Genomic DNA, 21,566 nt, shown 5'->3' with positions numbered 1-21,566 from the left:
ATTCCGGTTGCCTTTCCATTCCAAATCTCGGATATAGCTTTTTCAAACTCATCCTGAAGTATACTCGCGGTAATACTTCATTTTTACTTTAACATGCTGCCCACACGGTTTATTCCTACTCTCATGTAAGTCCTGAACATATGCTTTCCCTCTTCCTAATATTCCACTTAAAAGATTCTTTCTACGATTCACTGCCATCGTAATACCCCCTTGTTACCTCTGAAGTTCCATAGATTTCACCTCCTTGTACATTTCCTTATACCTAGGTATTTCCCGATTGAAGAAACTTTGAAAAAAAAATATTTATAGGATTTGAACAGCAACACTGATTTCCAAATGTCCCTAAATAACATCCCTTGCAAAGTCACTGCTTCGTGCTACATACCATTGGAAAGGACATTCCATCACTATTCCACAGTGGCGTGTCTCGCCTTTGTAGAATAACAACAGGATAAGCAATAAGTAACGCAAGGAAAAATGGTTCGCAAGCTTTAGCTCGTAAATTGTTGTAAATAGGACACATGGTCATATGATTTTATTTATTTGTTTTATTATTATTATTATTATTATTATTATTATTATTATTATTATTATTATTATTATTATTATTAATAATAATATTATCATTATCATCATAATCTTTTTTGCTACATGATTTATAAAAATAGATTATACAGCTAAATGTGTATAATCTATTTTTATAAATTTGTATAAAAACCACTTTCAACTTCTGGACTTACTAACAGACTTACTATTTCCTATGTATCATCTTATAGTGTGTACGATGATTTAGAGTTTGTGTATTTAAATCTACTGTCAATGTTTTTTTCTTTTTTTAATCAACAAGTCTGCTTTCAACCAACCAAGAAGTTTCAGTACATTTTAGATGTTTATTTGCTCGAAATATTTTCTTTTTAATTACCTTCACACTTAGTTGAAAAGTTCTTTGACTAACGTACATGAAAAGGTAGGATAATCGCATTCTGACAGAACAAATTTTCTTAGAATTATAATGATTTGTTGCAATGGGTATCCTAACTTGCATTTCCGCATAAAAGTAAATTCTAATTAACGTACCTAGCAAGAAGGCAAAGTTGTGCAAAGTGACCAATGCGGACAGTACAACTTGTTCGTCACTGAACCATAAGACATTAGTTCATGAGGTTGATCTAATGACTGCTACGTACACTCATGTCCAAAATTATTGTCGCATGACTATAAATATGTTGTTGTAGGAATATAATTTGATAACGAATTCGCCTGGTATTTCTTATAATGTTAGTATGTGTATAATCGGCAAAGACATCTATGTGGCAAATTTCGTGTCAAAAGAGCAGTAAATAAGAATAATAAAATGAAAATAAAATGTTCTTGTCCATTTAGAAACATTTTGTTTTACTCATTCTAATTTTCGTATTTATAATTCTTTTCCTAGGAAATTTACCACAAATATACATTTCCCGATTATACACATAGTATCAGTATTAAAAGTACCCTGCGAAATCAGTAACAAAAATTTTTATTCTTACAAGAAGACAATTATAGATATGCGACAATCATTTTGGACATGAGTGTACGTAAACGTTTCTCCACTAAGGAAATTTGCTCTAACAGTATGCGAGTAGCTTTATAGTAGTTTTAAGATGACAGATGGCAACATTGTTTGTACATGCTTCTTTCACTACATTCCTTACAGATATCAGTGTGACCTTCTGTCGTTAGTGTTTTGATTTCATTATATTCTGCGTGGAGCGTTCAGGAATGCAGAATTTTAACTCCTTGAAGAAAAAGGAAAATCAAATAGATAACACTGGATCATCAGTATTTTAGAAGTTTACAACAGTGAGGATCGTGGTCTTTAGAATATTTGGAGGTACGTAATTATTAAAGTTTTTAAGTGTTTATCTGAAAAAATAGGACATACTCACTCATAATTTGCTATACCTTTTCACTGTTTATCAATTTTAATGGTAAATCTATTATTAATTTGTTTTCATGTGAGTGCGTATGTGTACAGTAGATTTCTAATCGAAGGGATAATAGCTCTTGAATGTACTCTACTGGACTCGTAACATCGATCACAACATTGGAAATTTAAGATAATTATTTACACTCTCTTCGCGATCAAGAATATTAAAAAATGTATTCCTTTGTTTTATGGACATCGATTTAACGGATTTCGCAAGCAACGGATAAAATCTGTAGCTGTAAATTTAGTTTGAATGTTCTAATTTTCAAACTAAACTTGTTAAGTTTACTGTAGTATAATGTATATTTACAGTGTACAGTGACGCAACAAGGATACTTATCGCCCAGGCCAAGAACTCGCCTTAGCAATACTTCCACCCTTCCTCCCCGACCAACCAAACCAAAACGCTCCCCGACTCAATGGCGGAGCCAAGGAAGGACCTGGGGGGCCAGGCCCCCTTGCTCAAATTCTTGGCACCCATAGTGCCCTTCCTCCCCAACACAGAGTGATACTGCTATAGGTCGACAAACGATGAGTTGATAGTGGCCACAAGTGAAACTACTTCCGAAACATCTCTCGACAACAGCTAGCAACTGCAGAATACCGTATGTTGCAATAGTCTCCGTTCCGAGTAAAAAGCTCCAGGCTCGTTTTTGTTTGTAATACAGCAAAGCAAGATCTAATTCGAAATCTGTAAGGTGCGTGTACTGACCTCACCATCTCAACGTTCCTTTTAACCTCTGTACCTTATCTGGTTATGTTCTTTGTTTTCGGCAAAGAATTTTTTTAAAAAAAGCAAAACTAGTAGGCGTTCTCATTCGCTTCGATGTTGAAAGTCATACTAAAATAAGAGATGCTTACTTACAAATAGCATGTACTGCAGTAAAACATTACACTTATGTTGGACAAAAGATGTCTTCGTACACTAAGTAATTAATTTCCATTGATTATGGCGACATAGAACAAATGCATCCATTAAATAATTTGGTATTATTATTATTATTATTATTATTATTATTATTATTATTATTATTATTATTATTATTATTATTATTATTATTATTATTATTATTATTATTAATAATATCGAGTCGTCTTCTTTAATATACAGTAAAAAAAGAGAACAGAAGTGTTTATTAATTTTGTCATTCTCTCTGTTGTTTGAATTCCAATCGTTCGAGAAAATTAAGATATTAAATACTACCAACACCTACTATTTGCTACTGATACGGTTCTCCTTCTCGACTACCTTCTGGTCTTGTCTCTAGTACGTCTAGTTTCCTAACGCTCTTGACCGTTGGCAACTCAGTAGAAACCTTCTGCTGCGATGTTAACAAGCGACACTAGTGAGCTCTAAGGAAAACGGAGTCAGCGCTTTGTGGACCTATACTACTAACTCAAGCCTGGGGAAATGAGCGTAACAAAAATCAGTGATTCTTTATAAATTCAGAAGTATTTTCTTTTAAACGATTTTAACTTTAGCTTAATCCCAAAACTGCTACTTGTAGAGAAATTCCGAAGTTTATCACAGAACCAGTACTACAATCTCGTGATTACTAACCATCAGGTAAGATACCGAGATGACACAACTTGGTCGCGGCAGTAATGCTATTTTATGTAAAAGTGATAGTTATTCCTGTGACCAGGTTGTATCATCCCGTTATCTGATGTTTAGTAATCAGAGATATATCAGGACTTTGTGGGGCTGGTCCACAGATATTCCATTCAGTACGTTCAGTCAGTGAATACCAATTTTTGTCACAGATTTATATTTGTTTTTCGTTAACATATGCATTTCTTGAATATTACATGATAGAAATTATGCAGAACAGTAAATCAGTGGTGATATGAATTTTCAACAAGATATACTAATTAACGCCCCTCCTTCAAATCTAATCTCAAAATTAGCAATAATAATTTAGCATCGTCTACAGGATGGTAGCGTTAAGTTATTTCAACTACATTTGAACTTCAAGGCTTTGAAACATCCGAGACTCAGAGGATAGAAATGAGGAAAATGAGTCGATAGGGCCATAGGGCCAAGAAAAAAAGGCCACGTATACTTTTTTTGCTGTAAGGAGTCTCAATTGAAATGTCTGTTTGAACACTGTTTGATATTAGGGAAAGAAAAATACATTTTCTCTTTTCGCTTCAAATAGTGTTCACTTCATCATTTTAATAAAGTAAAGGTACATTCATTACTCACAAGTAAACCTTACGTTTGGGTGAATCGAGTTGCTGACTGAGACACATATGAGAAAGTAGTACTACATGTGGTCAGTATTTCAGTGAAGTTGTAGGTGCGAAGCTCCAGGGGTTTAGGAGATACAGCTTCCAGAACATCACATGGTTGTACAGAATAGCCTTCATACAGTTGGAGGTAAAAGATCTGTAAAACCTCTTGTAACGATAAAAGGTGAATAACAAATATATGGGTACATATTAGAACTAGGGAGAAGTCATATAGTAAGGGTATACCTGACGGCGGCCATCTTGAAATCCGCCATTTTGAATTAAGGTTAAGTTTTTAAAATAGGAATAGGGTCATGTGATACATGATTTAAGGCTCAAATTTAATCAGAAGAACAATGGTGACGTTAATTTTGATTTACGCGCAATTGGTAAAAAGTTACAGAGAAATTAAATATTGTTGCAGTATATGGATTAGTCCTTTACCCCACCTTTAAATTTTGTGTTAATGATAATAATTAGATAAAAAGCAGGTGGATAAATATTAGGTCTATGGTAAGAGTTCCCTTGATGGTGGCCATGTTCAAATCCGCCATTTTGAATCAGACAAAAGTTTTAAACAAAACGCATAACATTGACACCTTATTAATAGCAAATTTTACCATAACTCCAACGGTATAACCACTTTTGTTTTATCATTAACCAGCACAAAATTAAATGGATCGCTCCTTACGACTACTGCTTTGACGGAATTGTTAACGACAAATGTGTCATGTGTAACTCGATTGTCTTTGTCAGGTGTGCTCACTGTGAGCAGAACATTTGTGCAAGTCATGCACTCTTTTCTGAACTACATATTGATTGTACTAATTGAGGACTTTTCTGGAAGAAAGACCCAAGTTCAATTATGACTCAATTCCAGTTTGGTCATTTTTCCTTAAATTAGCAACTTGTTTATGCGATAACAAATGCTGGTTAATGATAAAGCAAAAATGGTTATACCGTTGGAGTTATGGTAAAATTTGCTATTAATAAGGTGTCACTGTTATGCGTTTTGTTTAAAACTTTTGTCTGATTCAAAATGGCGGATTTGAACATGGCCACCATCAAGGGAACTCTTACCATAGACCTAATATTTATCCACCTGCTTTTTATTTAATTATTATCATTAACACAAAATTTAAAGGTGGGGTAAAGGACTAATCCATATACTGCAACAATATTTAATTTCTCTGTAACTTTTTACCAATTGCGCGTAAATCAAAATTAACGTCACCATTGTTCTTCTGATTAAATTTGAGCCTTAAATCATGTATCACATGACCCTATTCCTATTTTAAAAACTTAACCTTAATTCAAAATGGCGGATTTCAAGATGGCCGCCGTCAGGTATACCCTTACTATATGACTTCCCCCTAGTTCTAATATGTACCCATATATCTGTTATTCATCTTTTGTCGTTACAAGAGGTCTTACAGAGCTTTTACCTCCAACTGTATGAAGATTATTCTGTACTTGCATGTGATGTTCTGGTAGCTGTATCTCCTAAACCCCTGGAGCTTCGCACCTACAAATTCACTGAAATACTGACCACATTTAGTACTACTTTCTCATATGTGTCTCAGTCAGCAACTCGATTCACCCAAACGTAAGGTTTACTTGTCAGTTTTAGAGCTCAAGGGTAAAAGTAACCAAAAATAATTTAACTACGGCTAGACCAAAATAAGATGCTGAAACCGGAGAAGTTGCCCCGTGCGCCAGCAAACTAATCTGTGTGTTTATTGGTGTAGATGCAGATGAAGGGGATGCTAATCGCAAAATTTGCCCTGGGCACAAAATGTCTAGTTTCGTCACTGATTAGGCTACCATATTTTTAGAGCGTGAAATCGGTACATTTTTCTGAAATATTAAGAATACATAATAATTAATGGCAGTTTACTTTAAAGTGAAACTTGGCTTCAAGAGCAAGGCTTAAATTTTAAAGTGGGCTGGGACGTTAAATCAGTCTTCAGTTTCTGTTGCTGTGCAACGTTTGCCACTTAAGAACATCTGTCCTTGTTCATCCCTTTTTACTTTATTATTATTATTAATACAGTTTATCTACCAAACAACTATTTATATTATTATGCAGTTAAACTAAATCTGGAGTTTGTGATATTTATTTACTTCCATCATTCCATCCGGCAAATTAGTGTAGGGAATGTTTCCGGGCTGGTAAAATTTGAGATGACTGCTGCTATGCTATAACTAAGCGTCGTCTCATCTCAAGTAGATGCATACATGTTGGAAAGTTTGATTCTTGTAGATTCATTAGTTCAAACGCTGTCGAAGATGAGGTCTGGAGAATATGACTCAACGAACAACATTCGAACAAATTTATCAGGAATGTTTGGAGATACACAAAGAAAATGGTCTTGAAATTCTAGAGCCGGAAACAAATTGACTATAGGGGTTCCTCGTGAAAACGAACTAGACATTCGCCATCGAAATATCACAAATTCATTTTGGATAAATCTCTTCCTTGACTGGAGGCAGAAAACGAATTTTCTAAAGATAATATACTAAGAGACATTTTTCTGCTTACTATTGATAAGGATCATGTAGCAAAATCATTAGATCAATCACCACATCCAAAAGTGAAAACTTTCTAAATTATAACATTGTCGAGCCTATGGCCTAGCATTATGGAAGTCATCTGAGAATATTCAAATGTGAACTTAAAATCCTCCCAAATACAATTAAGTTGTATGAAGACGAGAGAAAACCAAAGTTGATTCCTTGATGAATATCGTTGATCTTTGCGTCTACAACAATGCACTCCTAGAAACCTACAAGCTAGATATCTCCGTGAATATAGCACAGCAGTTTCTAGTGTTACATATGAAAGGCTACTCTCAAATTTGAAAAGATTAAAGACATAAACGCAATTCAATGACTGATGATAGGTTGAAAACTTATTATTACTATTATTATTAAGTATTCTGCCTTTCAGCAGATCGTGGGACTAAGGGGGATTTTTTTTTTTCAATTTTAGATTTGGGCCTGGAAATGTTTCTTCCACATTTCTCGATCTTCAGCTCCCTCTTTTAACACCCAATATTTAATTCTATTTTTTAAACCATCGATCAGCTGTGTCATTTTTCCTATCCCTCGCTTCCCTTCCATCTTTCCTTCTATGGCGGTGTTAAGAAGACAATTTCTTCACAAAATGTGTCCAATCTAATTGGCCTTCCTACGAAGTATGGTAGCTAAAAATGTCCTCTTCTCTCATATCCGGTTTAGGATTACTTTATATTGAAAGTAGGATTACTTAGGATTACTTTATATTGAAAAAAATTGCTAGATCGTTAGATCTTAAAGAGTTTGTTGATTAGTTTGCTGCTGCCCACAAGAATAGAAAAATCCTCTTTAAGTAGAGGCATGAACTTATAAATTATTTTCTTTACCTGTAAAAGTGTAATTCTCTGCTTCCACTTAAATCAACCAGACACACATATTTTAAACACAGTGATTAAATAATTACTTACTTATATTAGAAATCAATTGTAGTAATGTATCCTAGTTATTTGAGGTAGTAAATTCTTACATTTTCACTGTAAAAGTGTAAAATTATGAACAACAAAGATGAAAACATTCACCTTGAAAACACACACATTTCTCACACACACACATATATATATAAAGAAATTTGTTGTGAGTGAATAAAATTTTTCATTCACTGGAGATGGCCCCCTCAAAATTTTCTTGGGTCCTTCATTCCCCCCCCCCCTGAAAAAATTCGGGCTACGCTACTGCCCCGACTACACCTGATATTGGCATCACACAGTAATTCTCCTATTCCATTTTTTCTTCAAATTATAATGCTTGATTTCAAAATTGCAGTCAATTTTTAGTGCAAGATAAAACACCAAATTAATTAGTATTTGATTGCCAAATAATCTGAGAGTAGCATGCTTAGGAATAGGTACGAGTCGAGCTAAATCTCGACTAGACTCGAAACTCGAAGTGAATTCGAGTTGAGTCAAAGGTAATTTTCTTGAGTCGAGTTCCGAGCCGAGTCACTGTTTTGAGGTCGAGTTTCGAGTCGAGTCGAGTTTGAAAAATGGCTCGCTCGTTTTAACTCGTTTTGAAATCATTGCTTGATTAGACTGGAAAGCGAAAGCTATGAGAAATGTAAGCAGTAATGTGGAATATTTTTAGTGTTGCTCACGAGGTGAGTCACTGCTCGCATCTCGCCTCGTCTCGATTAACAAGAAGACAATGCATTTTTATAACGAGGCAACCTCAAATGTCGTGAGCACTAACATAAGTGTATACTGTAGTTCTCACCACCAAGGCTGAGACCTACACGGTCAGTTTTGAGCCGAAGCAGAAGCCCAACCCATATACGGATGTTAACCAGCTCAGCTCGGTTCAACTGAGCGAACAGCCCGAGCCGGCTTGATTGAGATGAAGCATCGACTCTGCTCAGGTGAGCCATCGTCTCAAGCCGGCTCGGTTGGGGTGAGCCATCAGATCTGTTTGTTTCAGCTCGTCACGGTTTGGGCTCGGCTCGATAGGGAATGAGCTGTGAGCCGAGCTAGTCGAGCCGTTGAGAACCCTAATCTCGGGCCGAGCAGTTTTAAACATGTTTGGCCGGCGTCCTCTAACTTTTAACGATTTTTGGTTTGAGCTCAAATACTTGCTCCTTCAGAACTCAAACCCAGAACCTCGTGAACGATGTCCTTGCCTCCTAGACTTCACGACAACCTTGGTCAGCAGTCAATTAGGTTTTAGTACTCAAATACAAACCACCTATCTTTCATGTTTATTCACGGTGTTATAATAATAATAATAATAATAATAATAATAATAATAATAATAATAACAACTTTATTTTCATAGCCGTGAACAGCTCATTGGCAAAAATACAGCACTATGTTAAGACCATTATACAATCATTTAAAACAGACCAGAAAATTTGTGATATAGAATGAATATTAGCAGGTTAAGACCCTTGTCAGAAGTTTAATATATTCAGATTACAAGATTAAAACTGATTATAAAATAATATTAAAATAGATACAGTCAGTATTATAAAATACTATTACAGAACTATGGAAATTAAAGCTTCATTTAACTATTTTTTAAATGAGTCAACCTTGCTTAAAATTTCGTATCCTCTATGTAAAAGATCCTTGTTCCCTATTGTCACATTTCCGCAAAAAAATATTGGTTCTTTGAATAAAATGTTATAACTAAAGATACTCTGAAGATATATAATAACAATAAAATCAAGACAGTTGTCATAAAGTTAAAACAGTTTAATCTTTGGAAAAAATATAATTAAATAAAAAGTTGCTCTATTGTTTCTCCGAACACATGTTCATTTTAAACTGTTATAAGACATTGTCAGTCCTCTCTCAATATTTCACGTTTTGAATTTAGTACTACCAATGTCGACTGACTTCTTACACTATAACTCGTCACTCTTATTTCTATATTTTTCAAGCAGTAATCGCTACTATATTTATTATCCAATACCATTTGAATAAAGTATATATCCATAAAATTTCTTCTTTCTGCTAGAGTCCCCAAAAAGTTAACCAATATTCATACTCGTGTGAATAATAGTCCTTTTTCATTTTATAACATAGTAGTCTTATAAAAACTAGTTGTGTAATAATAATAATAATAATAATAATAATAATAATAATAATAATAATAATAATAATAATAATAATAATAATAATAATAATAATAATAATAATAATAGTTATAGTAGTAGTAGTATCATTGCTAATTATACTGTCTATGTAGGATACTTGAAGAAAGTACTTGAAACTACACACAGCATTTGGCTCGTTTCAGCTCGAAGTCGACTCGAAACTCGAGTCAAATTCGAGTCGATTTGGAGGAAATTTTTCGAACCGAGTTCTCGAGTTGAGCTAAAAAATGTCTTTTTCGAATCGAGTCGAGTTTCAATGAAAACTCGCTCGAACTCGCTCGTGCCCATCCCTAAGCATGCTTGACATATTCTTATAGTCTTATCATAATAACTGTGAATCACTATGTTTTTGGAATTATATCGGGATGTGCATATGTGTAGAATGAATCAACAATGTATTGCTTTAGAATAGAATATTTAATTATGACAACCAATCAAGCTGTTGTCTCAAGTATTACACTTGGACATTTTGCAAATCCATTAAATAGAGAAATCGATCGTAAGTTAAATGAAAACACAAAATCCTGGAACTAAAATCTAACTTTGCTGGCTGTTTTAGCCGCAAAGGTTTTTACAATGTCCTCAAAATATAGCTTTGAAGCTAACTTCTAACTGTTGCTCTATGGCTATGATCCAAAGTTTGGGAGTCGTTGTTGTCCTGTTAAGTTTCTGAGGTAACTTTTATGATCTTTAGTTTGCTAAAACTCCTTTCGTTGCCTTATAGTGAAAATAAATATTTGCCCAGTTTTTCCGCCACCCAATCCGGCGCCCGAGGCACAAGCCTGGTTTGCCCACTTAGTTACGTCACTGACAGTCATGGGTGCCCGAAGAAAATTTTCTAGGGAGGAGGGCATCTCCTTGATTGCAATATTACGTTTGGTATTTTTTATTTGTATTAAGAAAATCTTAAAATAATTAATACATTTTCGTCAGCCGTGTGGTTCCTGGACCCCCTGCCTTCCCTTTAGGTGCCCATGCTAACAGTGTACCAGGTATTTTGCCATGTCAGATTGGATAGTGTACTTGATTAAAAGTACAGTATTGTATTTTTTCCTCCTTCCTTCTTCCTTCGTTATGTAATTGTGGGTATTAACCGTTATAGACATAGTGTTCGAAATTAAGGACAATCAGCAACATCGGATCGCTATTGTCATCTTTTAGTCCGTTAAAACGAGGAATAAGTTGGCTTACTTTTTTAAAACACACATTATGATAAACTGCATTAAACTAAATATGTGGAGAGCATGTAAAAATTAGAAATGAAAATAAAAATAAAAATTATTTGAGAGGGTTGTTTTGAGTTCGTTTTCCGGGTGTCACCATTGCTATCATGTGCACCACCGTTAAAGTCTCCCTTCTCTGAATTAACTGGTTTATGACTCGATAAAGACTGATTTCACGGTTTGGAAAATCCTATCTCCCCGCGGTATCCCAGGGCTTTAGGGAAATAAGATCCCCTAAACCGAGAGCAAACGAAAATTAATTTTATTCGCACTTGTATCCATGTATCCACATGCTGCAATGCTGAAAAAGAATCTTGCTCTAATTTCTAGTTTGTAGGGACGAACTAGACTGATTTTCACTTGTTACGAAAATTGAATAATAATAATAATAATAATAATAATAATAATAATAATAATAATAATAATAATAATAATAATAATGATAATATTGCAAGAAATAAACAAACATCCTGAATTTAAAATTTTGATTGAAAGATCATGAAAATCAGTTCAATTCAGTCCATGGCAGATAGAATCAGAAAATTGCCTATATTGCCTTAACAGTTTAACCTAAAAAAAATGTTACCGTTGAGGTTAGGGATGTAATTTGTTTATGAAAGAAAAAGTTCACGAATTTTTGGTTAACAAAACAATAAAAGCTTTAATGAATAAAAACAAACAAAAATGTTCAGATAAAAAAAAATCGAGTATGATGAAAATGAACGCTGCATTTGGAATAATGTGATAACAAGCGTGAAAAATAAGGCAGAAGGCCTTAGCACCAAAATTAATTTAAGTGAATTTACATCTGTTTTCTTTCTTGATCTCCAGCTTGAATGACTTATTACCAGTAACTTGACATACATAAACAAACTAGTGAGATCGATATACATAAACAGTCATATCTGAAATTTACGATTGATTATCCTTTCATAACGAGTACAATACAAGCTGGTTAATTTTACGACCTTACATTTGAAAATACCTATTTACGTAACATTGAATAATAAAAGATTAGCGTTGATCAGCTGATACTTTATGATCAATTATATTCCTAAAATTATTAATTTAGGATTTGTATAATGTGATGGAACCTGAATTTAATTACCTACGATTTAAGTTAAGTAAAATTAATATATATATTTCCGAATAAGTTGGAATACATTGAAATAGCAATAAATCGAAATAAGTTGAAATAGGTCGAAATAAGTTGGACTAAGTCATGACTTTGATTTAGAATTTAGTGAGAAAATTGAGAGAAAAGCAGAATGAGCTAAAGAAAATGTTGTTCGTAGTTATCACTGAGAATTAGAGATAATTACACCTAATATTAAATTTGATATCATCATAAACAACAAGAATATTTCATACATAATATCAATGTGATTAATATTGTGACTTAACCATGCATAACACATATATACACACATATTAGCGAATATAGCAAAATATGAAGACACAAATATACACAGATAAATCATAAACATAAGCATGCATACATACACAGAATACAATTTATACTAGAATATTCATAATAAATGCAATGACGTCTTTTGAAAGAAATTTTTAGACAAATGTATCTATTTTTTATGATTTCTCTTATGTTGCAACAGTAACATACGCATGTATCCGTAGGTTGTCGTAATTAGTCTGGTCTATGCGCATAGACTTCTGATCGCTCTATTGGCTTGAGGATCAGAATAATTCGTTCAAATGCGGCTTTGCTTAGCCTACTTCCTGGTTATTTCCAATACATACTTTTCATGATAGAATCTAACAGCTGTTCCGTTCTTAATAACGGATTCCGTATCTCTAACAAAAATGACTAATCGTGAGCTTATTCGCGTTTTTCTGATTAGTAATTAACATTTAAGTTCTCCACGCCAAATACTTTCATTGAGACATGATCAAGGCCGTGCTGGGATACTAATGAGGGCGGTGGACAAGTCTACTAAAAGGGCGCCCATACAAACGGGAATATATATATATATATATATATATATATATATATATATATATATATATATACCGAGCGAAGTAGCTCAAATGGTAGAGCGTTGGCTTCGCATTCGGGAGGTCGTGGGTTCGAATCCCGCTGCCGACCATCCTGACTGAGGTTTTCCAGGGTTTCCCTCAATCCTACCAGGCAAATGCCGGGATGGTACCTAGTAAACAGGCCCTGGCCGATACCTTCCTAAATCCTTTCCATTGTTGTTGTTGTTGTTGTTAGATATCCAGTGTAAAATGGCCTCTGATTGTTAAATAAATAAAAAAAATAAAATAAAAATAAATAAATAAATAAATAAATAAATAAATATATATATATATATATATATATATATATATATATATATATATATATATATATATATATATATATATATATATATACAGTATAACCTCGTTAACACGAACTCGCTTAAGCCGAACACTCGGTTAGGACGAACAAAATTTCGGTCCCGGCATCGCTGTACGTTACCTTATAGTAAGTTTTATCGGTTAACACGAATTTCGGTTAGCACGAACTACGAACTAATTTTTAGTCCCTTGAGTCAGTAAAGGTTTTGATTTAACGAACTTTCAATCCTTTGTTTTTTTTTTTTTTTTTTCCAGATCATTTTTCTTATTTCAGATTTCACTCCAGATCAGTTTTGTCATACAGTATTTATACAGACGAAAATTGCCTTGTAAATGAGAGAAAAACCAGAAACAGGTATCTTTCCTCTCTTATGAGGTGTTGATTCTGTCCTCCGTCAAGCGCTGAACATGCAGGTGCTTGGCAGACGAACTGGCGACAGCTCGAGACAAAACATCTCTCCCCTGTAACTCCAAATTGGTGACAGCATAAATATCTTTCCGTTACTAGCGGTACTCACCCTGCTAGCGGAGTTATCAATTTTATAACTTGACCTGGATTTTCTGCGTGGAAACTTTTTTTTTTAATCTTCGAAGATAGGATAATAAACTTACCGTAATGTTTTCACTTTTCAGAGGATGGTACCGAGACCGAAACTAGTCTCGATCTCGATCTTAACTCGAATTTGAGACCGAGGAGTGCTTTTCGAAATCGAGACGAGACCGAAACTCTCAGTCTCGTCTGTATACAATTCTGTGGATGGTATCAAGACCAAGACTACTCAGTCTCGTCTCGATACCATCTCTAGTGTTTTCTATGACATACATAATATACTGTAGTGGTATGTATAGTCTGTATACTGTAGTGCGTATGTATGGAGAAAATGTATTCGAATAATAAAATTTGGGTCCCCGGTTAACACGAATTCTTTTAACACGAACTCCTGATTTTTCAGTCCCTTGGAATTCGTGTTACCGAAGGTTTACTATATATATATATATATATATATATATATATATATATATATATATATATATATATATATATATATATAGAGAGAGAGAGAGAGAGAGAGAGAGAGATTTTGAAAGAAAGTATGGGTGCCATTTTATATCAAAATCACCACCAAATTTGTTTTAGTATTAACGTAAATAGCTAACCTCGAATCGAAATCCTCTTTACGACAGAAAAACTTTTAAGTTCCTTTAATAACATTTCTGTCAAATAAAAAGAAGCTAAATGTATCAACAACTTAATATAGCACGCCTATGGACGCAGGAGGCTCATTGCTGCGTTTAAAAAAGCTCTCCATTGATGTCTGTCCTTAGAAAACTGAACCCAGTCTCTACTTTATATTTCAATCTCTGGGAGAACCATTTTAATATTGTCCTCCCATCTGCGCCTCGATCTTCCTAACGGTCATTTTCCTATTTGGATTTCCAGTTACAACTTCGAAAGCGTTTCTAATTTCTTCCATTCTGGCTACATAAACTGACCATTTGAGCCTCCTAGACTTGATGACCCTAACAATGTTTGGTAAACTGTATAAAATTATGCAGTTCCTCCTTATGAAGTTTCCACTTTTCCCCATTCCCGTTCATTTTGGAGTTCGAATATTGGTTTAAGATTTTTTTTTCAAATACTTTTAGTCTGCGATATTCCCTCCAGAGTCAGTGACTGTTTTCGCAACCATACAGCACAACAGGAATGATTATCGTTTTATATTTTGAGCTACAAATTCCTCAACAGAATTAGCGACAAAAAAGATTTTTTAACTGAATAATAGCACGAAATTCCTGCTTTCAGTTGACATCAATTTTTTTAGTAATTATGGTTTTGGTCTGTTGATAATGATCCTAGATATTTGAAAGTATCCACTTTGTCGAAAGAAAATATTATTTGGTATTTTAACGCATCCATAAAATACAGTATTACGATCCCGACAAACTTCCATTTATTTAGTTTTCTCTGCATTTATTTTTAAGCCTATATCCCTGCAAGCGGTAATTAAGATTTCTGCATTCCTTTCTATTATTCTATTAAATTTACATTATCAGCATACGCCATAACCTGGCAAATACAATTCAACTCTAGGACTTGATTGCTGTCTTCGATTTTCCTTATCGTGTTCTCCAGAACAAAGTTAAGTAATAATGACGACAACGCATTCTCAACATGAAAACTCGTGAACAAGAATTTCTCTACTCGAACCTTACTTTGGGATTCATTTAAACGTATCTTAATTAATCTACCTTTTCTGTAAGCATGTTGTACAATGTTTCCCTCCTACCAGAGTGTAAAGTCAATAATTGATGTGCCAGAATGTTGTATTCTCTCATTTCTTTTCATGTATTAGTCGAATGGTAAATATCTGGTCGATAGTTGATAGATTTTACCTAAATTCGTTCTGATAATCTCCAATAATTTCATCTGCGTATGGAGTCAATCTTGCTAATACAATGTTTAAGAGGATTTATTGGATGTTGACACAAGAGAAATGCCTCGATAATTATTAAATCTGTTTTGTTGCTTTTCTTCTGAACTGGAACAAGGATTGATTCTCTTCACTCTTGTGGTAATTCCTCCTTGTTCCAGATAATGAGAATGAGTTTGTGTATCTTCATCTACAATTTTTCCCTCCAGCTAAAATTAAGTCAACCAGAATTTCGTCTACACCCGGAGATATGTGTTTATTTTTTTTTAAATAGCGATTTTGTATTTCTGTCTGGTTAGGTTCTGGAATATACGGTTATGCTGCATGCATTTCACTTTCTCCACGCGCATTAGTTTTTGGCTATGTGTTAAGCAAATCGTCAAAGAAATCTTTCCATTTATTTAAGATGCTATCTGTATCAGTTTCTTTAGGTTTCTTTAATATATAAGCGCGAAGTTGATAGCCTTTCTTAAGTTCGTTGATGCATTTATACATGTCCCGAATGTTTTTGTTTTCACTATTATCTTCAAGTTAATTAATTTTAACTTTCAAAAGTCTCGTTTCTTTGTTCTAAAAGTTTTAGAAGTTTTCTGCCAATGACAATGAAATTTTATGTAGTTATTTCTTTCGTATTTTGTAACCAACGCAATTTCTTCTGTTTTCTCTTCTCTGCTACTTTAATACATTTCTGGTTGAACCATGGTTTTTTCCTACGTATTTCTGCGTGCTCCAATATTTCTTTTGCTGAAATTTTAATGTTATCTCTAATTTCAACCAAGTATCTTGAACATTAGTGCAGTCCGAACCTTCTAAAACCGAGAATCTATTCGATACTTCAATCTGGCTCCCCTCTCACCTGACTCTCCTTTATTTTAAAAAAATTAAACCACTCCGTTTTCAGATATTGAATATTTCCTTTATTCAACGATAGTTTCTCTCTTACTATCACAATCAACTCCTCTGAACGACCGAACATCAGTTGTGCTAGACTGTTCTTTTCTGTCTACTAAAACATGATCAGTTTGAATATGTGTTTCTCCATCTGATGAAGTCCAAGTATATTTATGAATGTCGCGATGTTGGAATTTTGTAATATTCACGATAAGGTTTCTGGATATTGCACAGTTCACGAGTCTAACGCCGTTGTCACAACCTTTCTTATGCAAACATTTATTCCCTATAATCGGTTTGAAAATACCCTCTGGTCCTACTTTCGCATTGAAACCGCTAAACAGAATTTTCATATGGTATTGCAGGAGATGATCAAATACCCGTTCTATTCTTTCGTAAAAACTATTTTTTTAATCGACATCCTTATTTTCTGTTGGGACATGTGCATTTAAAACAATAATATTACTCCACCGACCCTTAAGAGAAGTAAAAGAAAATCTATCATTAACAAATTCAACCTATGCAATTGCTGATATTACGTATTCGTTTGTGAACGGAAAGCCCTGTTTCTAGTTGGTAATTTTTAATTTGTTCCCCGTAAAAGAACGTATAATTTTCCGACTTAACTCCTTCATTTCCTTCTCATCTAACTTCCTGATATCCTACTAGGTACAACCTCTATTTCTAAACTCATTTTTTTTTACAAATTTTAACGCGCCTGCCCTATAGAGACTTCTTATATTCCATGTTCCAAATCTCATGTCGATTTCACTTTGCTGAGTTCGTGCCAAGTTATCAGTTCTGACCCGAGGATTTTGCGAACTTATCTGAACAATCCTTTAAATATATATAGGATGAGGTTGTTAGCCTCACACCCAATTCTCAAGCTGGATTATCACCCCTTGTCTGTCCGCGACTGCTTACTCAGTATATTCGCAGCTAACTTCTATATCCCAGAGGCCTTCTCCTCGATCCACAACCTGAGGACGCGCCGTGCCGTGGTGACAGGAAGACCACATTTTACGGAAATTAATACAGCTATATTTCAGAAATACAACAGGTACTGATTATCCAAACATTGCTTTAAAACACACAGTAACAATCAATATGCTCGGATATATGGATGCATATTAAGACTGTGAAAGCTTCGATGCCCTAAAAATCGTAAATTAGAGACTAGTGTCAGTGTAGTATTACATAAATGCATCGTACGTTTAACTATCCGAACTATTCTTGATGTATCACATTGTTTCGCTCTATAGCTATATAACTTTATAATATTTTTGTAAGTGATTATACTCTTTACCTGTTCTCTGCCAATAGCAACTGTATGAATTTATAATACAAAACTGAAATACAGAAGAATAAAATTTTAAAAAATAATGTGATATTTCGCAGGGATATCTTAGGGCGCCTTGTATTCTTCACAGGTTCTGTACTACCAGTCAGTATTTGAATTTATTAAACAAAGCTGGTATACAGGATAACTAAAACCACTTATCTATAATGTGGTGTTTCGTAGGGCGCCTTATGTAAAGGGCGCACTGTACCTTTCACGGGTTCTTCGCCAACAGTAACTGTGTGTATTTATTGTACAGAACTGTGCTATGCAGAAGAGTAAAAAAAATCGTTTACTTTGATGTGGTCTCGGAAGGGCGCCTAATGCAAAGGGCGCACTGCACCTTTCACGGGTTCTTTACCAATAAAAACTATAAGAATTTATTACTAAAAACTTGTACCTTTATTTATACTGTGATATTTCGGAGGGCGCACCGGGACACGTCCCGGTGTCCCGGTGGGCCAGCACGGGCCTGGACATGATACAGATTTTTATAAAGCTCCTATGACCATATTGATTGAAATGAATTTACTCAGTTACCAACTCCTTTGTAAATGACTCTACAGACATAATGATTCCATACAATTTAAACAATACACTGATTACACTTTAAAAAAAATATCGATCTTGGTTTTTAATTATCTCGCATTAAAAAGAGTGCCTGTCAATGGCTTAGACGCATTTTCCCTGTATACAAATTTAAACATTCTAATTTGAATACTTAATAGTCATATATTATCAATAATTGCACAATTCGAGCCACTAAAAATCTACATATATTTTGTTTACATCTAGTTTATCTCTTTTCATCCGTAATTATGCTTCATAAGTGACAAAAAAATATAGGAATTAATAATTCTTGAATGAGAATGATGCGGTCACTAATATCACATACTACATAAGTAAAATTGGCAAAGTGTCTACAGTTCAATGTAGGCTGACTTTAAGGTAAAAAAAATCTAATCGTTGATAGCTCAAGTTCGAATTATAATGTCTATTCTCAATGCGATGGAATTATGTTTGGAAGTCTAAACTATTTCCGTACTCTAATTTTCGTAGAGAGAACGTCTTGCATTCTTAATTAAAGCTGAGAATTTTTCCGTTTTCTACAAATAAATAATTTAGATGGATCCTACCTTTCGTCGTCACCACTGCCTTGACCACACTCGTTGTTGCCACTGCGCTGACCACTCTTGTTGTTGTTACGGTGCTGACCACTCTTGTTGTTGTTACGGTGCTGACCACTCTTGTTGTTGTTACGGTGCTGACAACACATCACAGAGGTCCTTACGTCTCCTCTTTCCATGCCTGCGCGACGAATGTTTTGGGTCCTGAGTTCTGTCCTCGGCTTCCTCCGAAACTGCCAGGGGCGACGCGCTCTGGTCTGTGTATGTCCATCGAAATAAGCACTGTTCCGCTGATTCATCTCTCCAACAATGCACTTTTCCGCACTAAAAATTCCAATTATTACACTGCACCATCACTCTTTGTGTCGTGAGTGTTGTGTCGCACGGACTAATTATATTAAATGTTTTTATGAAGTGTTCTCGACAATTTAAACTAATTTCGTATTGCTAGTGCTAGTCTAACTGCTGTTGGAAAGTGTATAGGCAACGTTCAAGTTTGTTTTCACGTCTAGTTGGTAATTGTAGCATCTTAGCAAAATCAGTTTATCAACGCGTGCCGTGCAAGATTTTTCAGAAATGTATGCGTAAAAATAATATCACTCGCACAAAATGTATGTAAACGTTTACGTGATTTTAGAATTCAAAGTTTTTGATGTTTAAAAGAAAATCTAAGTATAAATGTCTATACCTTAATGTTGCTGAATTCGTCCACCGGGCTACTTGTTAACCTAGCCTCGCATATTGTTTCTTAATTGACGTTAAACTTAGTGTAGTGTGTGTGTGTGTGTGTGTTCCGGGTAAAAGTTTTTTTTGAACACTTTGCTTCTTGACTATGATTCACTGACTGACTGAAAATTTCGAATTCTCACCTTCTCGATTGTTTAGGACACGCCTCTAACTGCGTTTTTGCTCCCCCTAATTTTCTTTCATTGGTCAGATTATTTTGGTGTCCTCAATTTTTATTTCCTTGGTCTCCGCCTATTTACGGTGTTCGAACGTCGTCTCTCCGACGTACGTGCTTTCTTCAAATTTCACATGTTATATAGAAATTTTTTATAGGGGTTGATTCGGCGCCTCGTAGTCTCGTGCGTGCTTTTGAATCAAGTTACAGACCTGTGTCAAAATTTTATCTAGGTTCTACGCGGAGCCAAAGTGACGAGTACGCGCGTTTGACAAATTCTCAGAGATTATTGTCCACTTGGATTCTATTCAATATGTGCAGACTTTATTATTTTTCTCCCGTTTCGCAAAAAGATGCTAAAAGCTGTTTTGTTTTCCTTCTTTTGAGCTCATGGAGGGTCCTCTGTATGTGTGGTCTTCTACGCATGTGGCTTAGGCAGCGGTATTAAGAGACAATAGAAGGGTCTTTCAAATGTCCTCGCCGCAACGACAGGTATACAGAATAAAAAAAAGAAAACATCTTACTCTCGGATAGTGAAGGAAAAATAAAGAATGTCTTTTGCTTCTTTACACACAAAAATGAAAATAAATTGTTCATAATTATATGCAAAATTGAATTAAAAAGATTTATTTTTAAAAAAATGAAATAAAAATGGTAAAGATGCAACTGTCACAAACAGTGACGTTACTAGTTTTACTGCCTGGATCGATCGATCATCGATTTACTCATACCCGCCCCCTGCCTCTGCCCCACGCATTTCAGCTGCTGTGTTATATATATATATATATATATATATATATATATATATATATATATATATAAACAGTATACAAAGTATATACTAACAGTATATGCGCTGATTGCAATGACTCACTATGCAAAACTTTCACCAGGCAGATAGCTAGACAAACATTGCAGGGTCATTCCATGTCAAACCGCTTAATTTTAAAACATAACTGTGCTTCAATGTCTCAGATTCTCTTCAAAATTTTTTCATACATAAATACCAATTAAATTATGCTAAATTATTTTTTCCGATTGTTTGGATGAGAAATGGGCCGAGGAGAAATTTTTGAAAAATGTGAATTTGCCGCCAATTTCACTTTCCGGTATTCAGCATAATTTCTTTTGACCAGCTATTTTATTTATCTATTTTATCATGTAACTAAAATTACCATACCTTCCTTATTTTTGAAGTTATTGAGCACATCTAGGTGTCAAATAAAAGCTTAATTTTTGCTCTTCGAGTAGATTCTAAGAAACCTTACAAAAGGTTACATTGTCAATCATTAATGGGCATATAAGGCAATTATATATATATATATATATATATATATATATATATATATATATATATATATATATATATATATATATATATATATATATATATATATATATATTGTATATAAATTGTGCCATTGCTCAA

At 34.3% G+C, this 21,566-nt stretch overlaps 1 protein-coding gene across 1 annotated transcript in view; it reads left to right on the top strand.

Annotated features, from left to right (window-relative positions):
- Nucleotides 1–21,566, top strand: part of LOC145688473 (uncharacterized) — a 71,419-nt gene that overhangs the window by 18,901 nt on the left and 30,952 nt on the right. The window contains exon 2 of the mRNA XM_081762749.1: nucleotides 1,697–1,873. The gene's annotated coding sequence lies outside the window, so the exon portion shown is untranslated. The remainder of the gene's footprint in view (nucleotides 1–1,696; nucleotides 1,874–21,566) is intronic.

The sequence above is a fragment of the Thermobia domestica genome, chromosome 1, assembly GCF_964235325.1.
Source record: "Thermobia domestica chromosome 1, izTheDome1.hap1.1, whole genome shotgun sequence".
NCBI lineage: Eukaryota > Metazoa > Arthropoda > Insecta > Zygentoma > Lepismatidae > Thermobia > Thermobia domestica.
Note: the sequence above shows the minus strand (reverse complement) of the source record. Positions and strands in the feature narration are given on the sequence as shown.